Genomic DNA, 9,272 nt, shown 5'->3' on the forward strand with positions numbered 1-9,272 from the left:
AATTGTCCTTTTTATTTTATTCAATTTTGTTTAAACCAAAATATTCCATTGCTGGTAATAACGATAAAATAATAAATATTTATTGATTGTAAAATACCAGTGAAGATAAAATCGATAGATCATCCCTCACAAGCGTATTTTAAAGTTTAGGAAAATTTCTGCATATTTAACATCTGTTTTTATGAAAATCGGGGGAAATTACTCTCTTATAGTTAAATAATTAGAGATTTATAAAGGATCGGAATAGGAATCAGTAATTGTATCGGAATTGGGAATTTAGCACGGAATCAGTAATTGTACCGGAATCGGGGAAATATTAGAATCGTCCCATTACTAATATATATATATATATATATATATATTATAATTAAGTAATAATGATTTTTTAACCTACAGCCACTAGCGTTTTATGCTTACGTAATCATCAGTATAGAACGACAATTCCTGCTAGTCAGGAGATTTGAAGCCAGCCGCGAAGCCACTTTTGACCCCCTAAACACACATATGCATACATATACATATACATACACGTATACATGCATATACACACGCACACACAAACACACACACACACACACACACATATATATATATATATATTAATACGATAGCGTGTGTATTATTTTGTATGTAACGCTTAAATATTTTTCCTTTCGAGTGACTATCGTTTAATTGTTATGACCTTCCATTTCTTGTAATAAATAATTTTACCAACAATTCTTCATGGGTTTTGGTTTCAGTTTCGGTTATAGCTGATGGCATTCAAGTCATCTATTTTTTTATGAATAATTTCACAAAGAATTCTTCATAAGTTTTGGTTTCGGTTTCAATTAAAGCTGAAAGAACAGGGCGAACAGCCACAGAATGCCAACATCAATATATTACATATGAAAGAGTCTGCTGTGGAATTTTCACGGGTCCCGCTAGTATATGGATATTAGTATAGAAACAAATGCAGCATATGCATAAATGTATATAAAAAAAGATGTATTTTCCGCCATGAAGATTTTATAGTTGTAATTATTAAAACGAATTTTGTAAAAAGGCTGTAATTATTAAATGGCGAAATGTAATGTAGAATTATTACTCTGTAAGGCAGAACGATTTATAGGCAGACAGTTTATCTGAGTCTATGTATAATGTTATAAGATCAGCTCATATAATTGGGAAAAGTTTGAACAATCACTAGGAAGAAACTTATACAAATTAAAATGAAAAGTGATAGTGAATATGAATTAAATAAAAATATATAAATAATCAATAATAATATAAATAAAAAATCTAATGATAATAATATATGTATGACGCATGAGATTATTAGTTATAAAGAGATATGTTATATATATATATATATATATATATATATATATATAGTCATCGACATACAGTCCTGTTTCGTTGTATCACAACTTATCAGTGCCGCTAGACTAACATCTCTCCCAAGACAAGGATTGAACCTAGAACCGTCGTGTTGACAGTCGGCAGTTCTCCCACTCGACCACAGAAGCGACGCCCGTAAATAACTCGTCGGAATGTCTATTTATGTCTATTTATGTCTATGTCGGAATGTCTATTTACATCCGCCACTACTTTTACAGTGCTCAAACCGCGTGTTTTTAAACAAACAAACAACCAGGTTCGCATTTTTCAGCCAATTAATATATATATATATATATATATATATATATATATATATATATATATATATATATATATATAATCAATAATCGTGCTGACAAAAAGAAAGTTGTCATTTTTGCATAAACCGCAAATTTAAGCTAAATTGAATGTAACTGTTTAAACAACCTATACCTCATTTGATTTGCCTTTTATTCCTCCATAATTTTACCTGTTCATATTTGGTTTTTGATTGAAGTATCCTAGTGTTCACGTCAATTAAAAAAAATAAGCTTCAAATCGAGAAGGTAGAAAGAAACTCCGCAGCAACAAATGAGCTTAAAACCAACTTAAAATATCCACGTTTTATCATCTCTAATCGTAAAATATTCATCCTTTATCATCTCTAGTCGTAATTGTTGTTATACAACATATCTTTTTGTTCATATATATCGAGTTTTTCAAAGTGATCGTCAGGGGCTCATTATTCTCCACCTTTATGGTTTATCTAATCCAGAAATCGGCTACAGAGTGAAATGTGATGAGAAAATGATGCGAATAACTGTACAAAAGCACCAAAACATCGACAGTGTTTGTGATGCCCCTAAATCTGATCGTCCTAGAGTTACTTCTTACAGGGAAGACAATGCTATCAAGATTTACAGCCTCTGAAACAGTTTAGAGACTGCTCCCCAAATCCAACAACAATGTAATCTTGTTAAAACGTGCTTTCTTTCTAGAGTTAAGAACAGATTGAAGACATTTAATTTGCGAGGCTGTGTTCCAAGACGCCAATGATTTCTGTAAAGAATAGAAAGCGCCGTCTGGACTTCGTCTGATGCAACAAAAATCATGACTCTTCATATTGGTCGAACGTAATTTTTACCGACGAAAGCAAGTTCAATAGGCTAGGAATTGATGGTAGGCAATACGTCCGTCGAAAAAAGGACGGAGAATTTCATTCTAGGCGAATAGTTTCAACGCTGCAAGGGGGTGGAGGTTAAGTTTTGGTGTGGGGCGTTATTAGAGCTAATGGCCCAGGGCCTATAGGTCGTTTGCAAAGTTCAATTAATTCGACCAAGTACATTTATATGTTGGCTGAGCATTTGAACAGAATTTGGATGATGATCTCATCTTTATGCACTTTAATGCTCCCATTCACACAGTTAGTAATGTCAAGAGATTCCTTCAAGTTCATGACATTTCGTGTTTGGATTGGCCTGCACAATCTCCAGACCTCAATCCTATCGAAAACGTATGGCATTACATCAAGCTAAGCACTGATAAAATTCCAAATCTGGAAGAATATTGAACAAAAATTAAAGAGAAGTGGGATGCTCTTTCACCGGAGTATTGTCGCAGACTAATTCAAGATAATACCTCAAAATTTGTAGGCTGTCAAATTGCAGAAGGGCTATGCTATTAAATGATTACTAGTTCATTGTGTCCCTGTTGTATTTTTGTTGCATTACTGTTCTAAAGTTACATTTAAATAACAATTTTCCATTGTTCGTAGTTTGATTTTAATTTTTTAAACTGACGTGAACACTAAGATACTTCGATTAAAAGTCAAATATGAACGGGCAAAATTATAAGGGAATAAAAGGCGAATAAAATGAGGTATAGAAGTTTAACCAGTTACATTCAATTTAGTTTAAATTTGCGGCATTTAAAAAATTGACAAATGCGGACTCTCTGTTTTCGCGGCACTATATATATATATATATATATATATATATATATATATATATATAAATATAACACGGAAATTGCATAATTGTCGATGCAATAATTTATTTCAACATTATGCTATTTTCAAGCATCTAAACTAGACAATTACATTTTTGATACTCAAAAATATCAAAAATGATATCAAAAATGTAATTGTCTAGTTTAGATGCTTGAAAATACCATAAGGCTGAAATAAATTATTGCATCGACAATTATGTAATTTCCGTGTTATATTTTTATGTTATTGTTCTGTTTACCACATTGAGCTCTCATACCCGGATTTCCTCCTGGAATTATTCCATTATAACACTATATATATATATATATATATATATATATATATATATATATATATATATATATATATATATATATATATATATCACCACTTATCAAACCCGGAGGCCAGTTGAGAATATAAAATAGGACAATATCGTAGTAATCATTAGTAATGAAAATTTGGTAAATTGGTTTGCTTAAGGGGGCAACTCATCAAGAACTTGTTCACGTTGGACTTAAATAGGACCATATTGTAGTCAGCTGTAAAGCAGGAAACCGGGAGAGATTTCCACAGCTGTGCAGTCCTAAGAAAGAAGCTTTGTTCATGGAATCTAGGATTTGGTTTAGGCACAGATAAAGAGTGGGGGAAATTAATCATAGTGATTTGAGCTAGACGAGTGTTTTTTGTGAAAGGCAGGCCGAATGGGGGGCATAGATTGGAGCTCAAACGAGCCCCTGTCATGAAAATAACGATAAAGCAGGCAGACTCGCTTCTTCTGTGGGAAAGAGGTTGCATCTCCCCACTAGGCTACGAAGTTGATTTTTTAACCCTCTCAAGGCATATTAAGGTGCTTCTAGCAGTTCCTGCGCAGATGTGATAACAGTACTCCATTCTCGGACGTACTTATACCGGTAGAGAACTGCATCAGCAGTGAGATATCTACTTAAGGGGTAGAACGATCCCATCATTTTTCCTGCAGCCTTGGCTACTGATTTGATGTAGTGTTCCATTTCACATCAGGAGTAAAGATCAGACCTAGAAGCGTGTCAAAACATGGAGCCTCCCCAAGACGAGAGCCATTCATTTCAATTGAAGTCAGATGTGGATCCGAGCGTTGATGATGTAAAGATAAAAGCTTGGTTTTAGATGCATTAAAATTATTGTACTGAAGTATTTATACTGTGCAAGTTGGTTCACAGTGCTTTCAATGTTGGGCATGTGGTATGCATCTAGCAGTGTATATTTATTGACTGTTTGCGAATAGTCAAAAACTATTCTTTTTTATGGTTACTATCCTCTTTCACGACCAATGGTTGTGCCCTCCATGGGGATAGACTTGGCCCAATAATCCCCTCCTTCAATAACCGTTGTGTCTCTGAGTCAATGAACTGCTGGTTTGGCTTTGAGAATCTCCGCGGTTTGGTTGCGATAAGTTTGCAATTTTTGTATAAGTTAGCAAACAGAGTTGGAGGTTCAACAATGATAGTCATGAGGGCACAGAATGTTAATGTTGGTTTGATGCCATCATATTTGATGACAACACTTTCATGTTGTTCTTGGAAATCAGTACTAAGGATCACATCAGTACACAAGCCAAAATTAACGTTCCTGTACTCGCGTCCAAGAAGGCTGAAGTCCACAACACAATATTCTGTAATTTTTGTGATCTGTGCTCCTGCCGTCATGCGAATTGATCCTGAGCTTCTGTGTTGCCTCAGCTTAAGTCTTTTAGCAACATTGTGGCTTATAAAGCTTTTATCAGTACTTCCACTATCAGTTTATTAGTGGATACTTTACACCCCGACTCAGTAGCAACAGAAAAGATGGTTGAGAGTGTAGGGCCGCTACTATTTTATATTTACTGAATAGCATCGACAATTGCTGCTGAATGAGTGTTGGAATTACCTGAATAGCACAATTTTGAAAAATGTCCGATTTTCGAACATTTATGGCAAGTTACTTACCTTGCTGGACACTTACTTCGTGGGTGGCGTAGATTTCTACAAAACCAGAATCGTGGCTTTGTAGCGGCCAACGTGGCTTCCATAGATGTCCCCTCTTCTCTAACAGCAACAGCAGTCATAGTAAGTGCGGGAGAATCTTGCTGGACAAAGGCAATAGCATTCTTTTGACCAAGGTCAAGAGACCGAGCTTGACTATAAGCGTTCTGTAGGTCTAGTGTCCTAGTCTATAATAGCCTCTGTCTAATAGGATTGGACTTCAAACCATTGATGAACGTATCTTGAATAGCCTCTTCCTTATAAACTTCAGCTGTGACTGATTTGTAGTTACAGTCTTTGGACTTCGCGCAGAGCTTGTAGGAATTGGTCGGTACACTCATCCGGTTTCTGCCGCCGACTAGACAGGAGATAACGTGCAAATATTTCATTTGTAGGCTTAACGTAATCATTCTCCAGTGTCCGTATAGCCTCTTCGTATGTGTCACAATGTTCTATGTAATCATACACAGTCCTGTCTGTATTGCCTAACCAGACATTCAATTTATCCGGCGGTAATCCAAGCGTTTGAATAACGTCCAAGTAATTGTTGAATGTCCGGTACCAAAACTCCCACTCTTTTGCGGCGACTGGTGAATTAGCGTCCTGGCTGAATCGTTCTGGTTTCAATACCTTATCCATTTGAATAAATTTGTTTTGAATAAGTTTTGAATGCGTTTTGAATAACTTCTAGTCGAATAAATTGTGGCGAATTACAAGAATAGAGAATACCTTTAGGAGATTTAGGTTTATTCGACTAGAAGAATACACGATACATATACAAGATGGCGACTCGGTATATCAAACAAAGGGAGACAATTTCCTAGAAAGGGGCAGACTACTCTGAAGTGATTATTATTTAATCACACTGTGTAAGTTTGTTTAATGCTGAAACCTTTCAAAATAATTTTGAGTTACATTTTTCGAATTTATATATTCGTTGTGTTAAGTGGAAATTTAGTTTGTTTTGACACGTTGTGCTATTCTTACGGTATTACATTCTATGAATCGGCGAAAAACGCTAACTATTAGAAAATTTAATTAAAATAACCCGTTTGAGTATTTTTATACAATTGTTTCCATTCTTTATTCTTTTATTACGTAAATCCTCAAATTACGTTTGCTGACGGATTGACTAAACAACAAATGCCAGCATTCGCATCTTAATAGGATTGTAATCTTAAAAAGTAATAAAATAAAAACTAGAACACAAACCAACAAAAATTAAAAAAAAAAAGAAGACAAAAATAAAACAAGCACAAGTACAAACCTAAAAACACGGACCACTTTGAATTAGACTGGCTCTATTAATTATAAATAAAAACATGAAAACAGTTGTTTTTTGTTGCTTTCAGATTAGCAGCATTCTTTTTATTATGCAACATGATTCGTTTTCCTTATTGTTCGTCTGTCTATAGAATCGCTCTACGTAAACAGAATCGAGCTTTCTAGGCAGCAGATAATATATTTTGTAGCGTGTGTAATAGCGTGAAAGTAACATGTCACAATTGCTTCCCAAACATTCATGTTTCAAATCTCAGTAGGAAACACTCTCGTATTTAGCCAAACAACGCTTTGTGGATACATATACATCTATATAATTATAAAACTCAAATGACCTTGTAACGATATATGTAACCCACTTTTCGGTTTACGACATATATATATATATATATATATATATATATATATATATATATATATTATACTTATGATGCTATATACATACATTATATACTCATTATAGTTTATATTAACGATTTGTGTCATCTTTAGAGCAAGAAGCTTAAGCCGGATTTACCGGCCTTCTATGCAAGTGTTTATCTTGATGGTGTAGGGGCGCCTTTGTTTTTATTATCATAAATAAAGACAGGACGAGAGCAGAACTGACTTTGTCTTAATATTAAAATGCTAACCGTGTTTAGTTTGTGTCTCTATTATAATCTAGACATAATACTTATACGATCACGTAATACGATGTGCTTTCAATAAGTTTTAAGACCTTTTTGTACAGGCATTTAAAATTGTCGTAAAATTCAGTATGTTATTGTTATACATCTTATGAGATGACTTACCAATTTTTATGATTTCAGGTTCAAATGAACAGTTACAGCAGGAATCGGAATACACCCTACTAAAGCCTGATTGTCACTGCTGGTAAACTTCAATGCAATCTGAACGTAAGGATACGTTATAAGAATGATATGCAATAAACTTATGTTTTAAACTTGAAAACTATGCCACAGAGACAAATGGAATGCTTCAGACTACTTTTTACAATCTTGCATGAATCGAGCATCAGTTTTGGAGTGGCATAAGAGATTTAAGGAAGGCAGGGGGTCTGTGATGGATGATGAAAAGTGTAGGAGAAATAAAGAGAGTAAAAATATCAGAGTGGATTGGACAAATAAAAAATTTCACAGAAAAGGACCGTCGTCTGTCTATAGACAATAAGAACACATTTTGATTTCAGTGTGGGAACTGCACATATAATTATTCACAAGGAACTGAAAATGCGGAAGATTTGTGCGAAGTTTGTCCCAAGGGTGCACTTCACAACTCCATCCTTGTTACAGACTATTTGATCAAGATGGGCATCAAGACAGTTCCTCATTCTCCCTATAGTCTAGACCTTGCTCCTTGTGAGGTTTGGTTACTCCCTAAGCTCAAGGAAACCTTAGAAGCTGTCATGAGACAATTAAGAAGATGTAAGAGGCCGTGAAGAGGGTCATTGGCACGTTCGCACAAAAGGACTTCCATGGGGCATTCCAGAAGGTGTTAGAACGGCACAGCAAGTGTATTGCAGCCGAAGCAGATTATTTCGAAGCAGATTATTTCGAAGTAGATTATTTCGAAGCAGATTATTTCGAAGCAGAATATTTCGAAGCGGATTAGAGTTTCATGTGTGTACTATCAATAAAAGTGACTATACGAAAAAAAATCTGGAAACTTATTGAAGGCACTCTGTACATCCTATACATATATTTGTTCCAACAATACCCAATATATAAAACCTGACGAAGGCCAGAGGAATAGTTGGTCGTAACGTTGTGAAACAACGACTAAAAATACACAAAAAAGATGAGGATATTAGTCTGCAATAAATAAATTAATTAATGATACTCATCTCATTAATGAATTCCAATTAAATAATATGTATATACGATTCAGTATGGACCCGTTCATGGATGATTAGATTATAAATAAACGTGGATTTATAAGACCAAAAATTCAACCTTGATCATCCTTCGGGGCCCGTGACGTAGTGGATAGAGACGTTAAATATCTACGGTTCCAGGTGACCATTGTCTGAAGATAGCGGTTTCAATCTTACCCATAGCCGGCCAGAGGCTTACTTTGCCAAAACGTGGTGAGACGACAACAACTATAGAAGACAGTAATTGCTGAAGATACAGTTAGGAGTTCCTATCCCTTCGCGGTTACCACCTGACAAAGGCTAGAGGAATAGTTGGCCAAAACGTCGTGAAACACAACTAAAAAAAAAAAAAAAATGAGGATAACAGTCCGCAATAAATAAATTAATATAAAAACAGCTTGGAACAGTTGTATTAAAATTAGCTTATGAGAACCCATACCAAAATGTGTGGATTTCACTCATCAGGCTATGCACCGACTATCATTATTGTTTACATTTTCTAATCAACGTATATTAACATTCATTACTTCGTCTACCGATTAAAGTTCTTAGTTTATTAATTAATCATCTGGTGCTAAGCATTTGCAACAATTTTACTTTTTCAGTTTTTTCAATTAACTGTTTACATGCTTACATGTTTTATTAATTATATTATGCATTATTATTATTATTATGCATTAATTATAGTATGTATTATTTTTATGTATTAATTGTATTATGTATTATTTTTATGTATTAATTATATTATGCATTATTTTTATGTATTAAT

The sequence above is a fragment of the Euprymna scolopes genome, chromosome 14, assembly GCF_053919585.1.
Source record: "Euprymna scolopes isolate OS-2025 chromosome 14, ASM5391958v1, whole genome shotgun sequence".
Classification (NCBI taxonomy): domain Eukaryota; kingdom Metazoa; phylum Mollusca; class Cephalopoda; order Sepiida; family Sepiolidae; genus Euprymna; species Euprymna scolopes.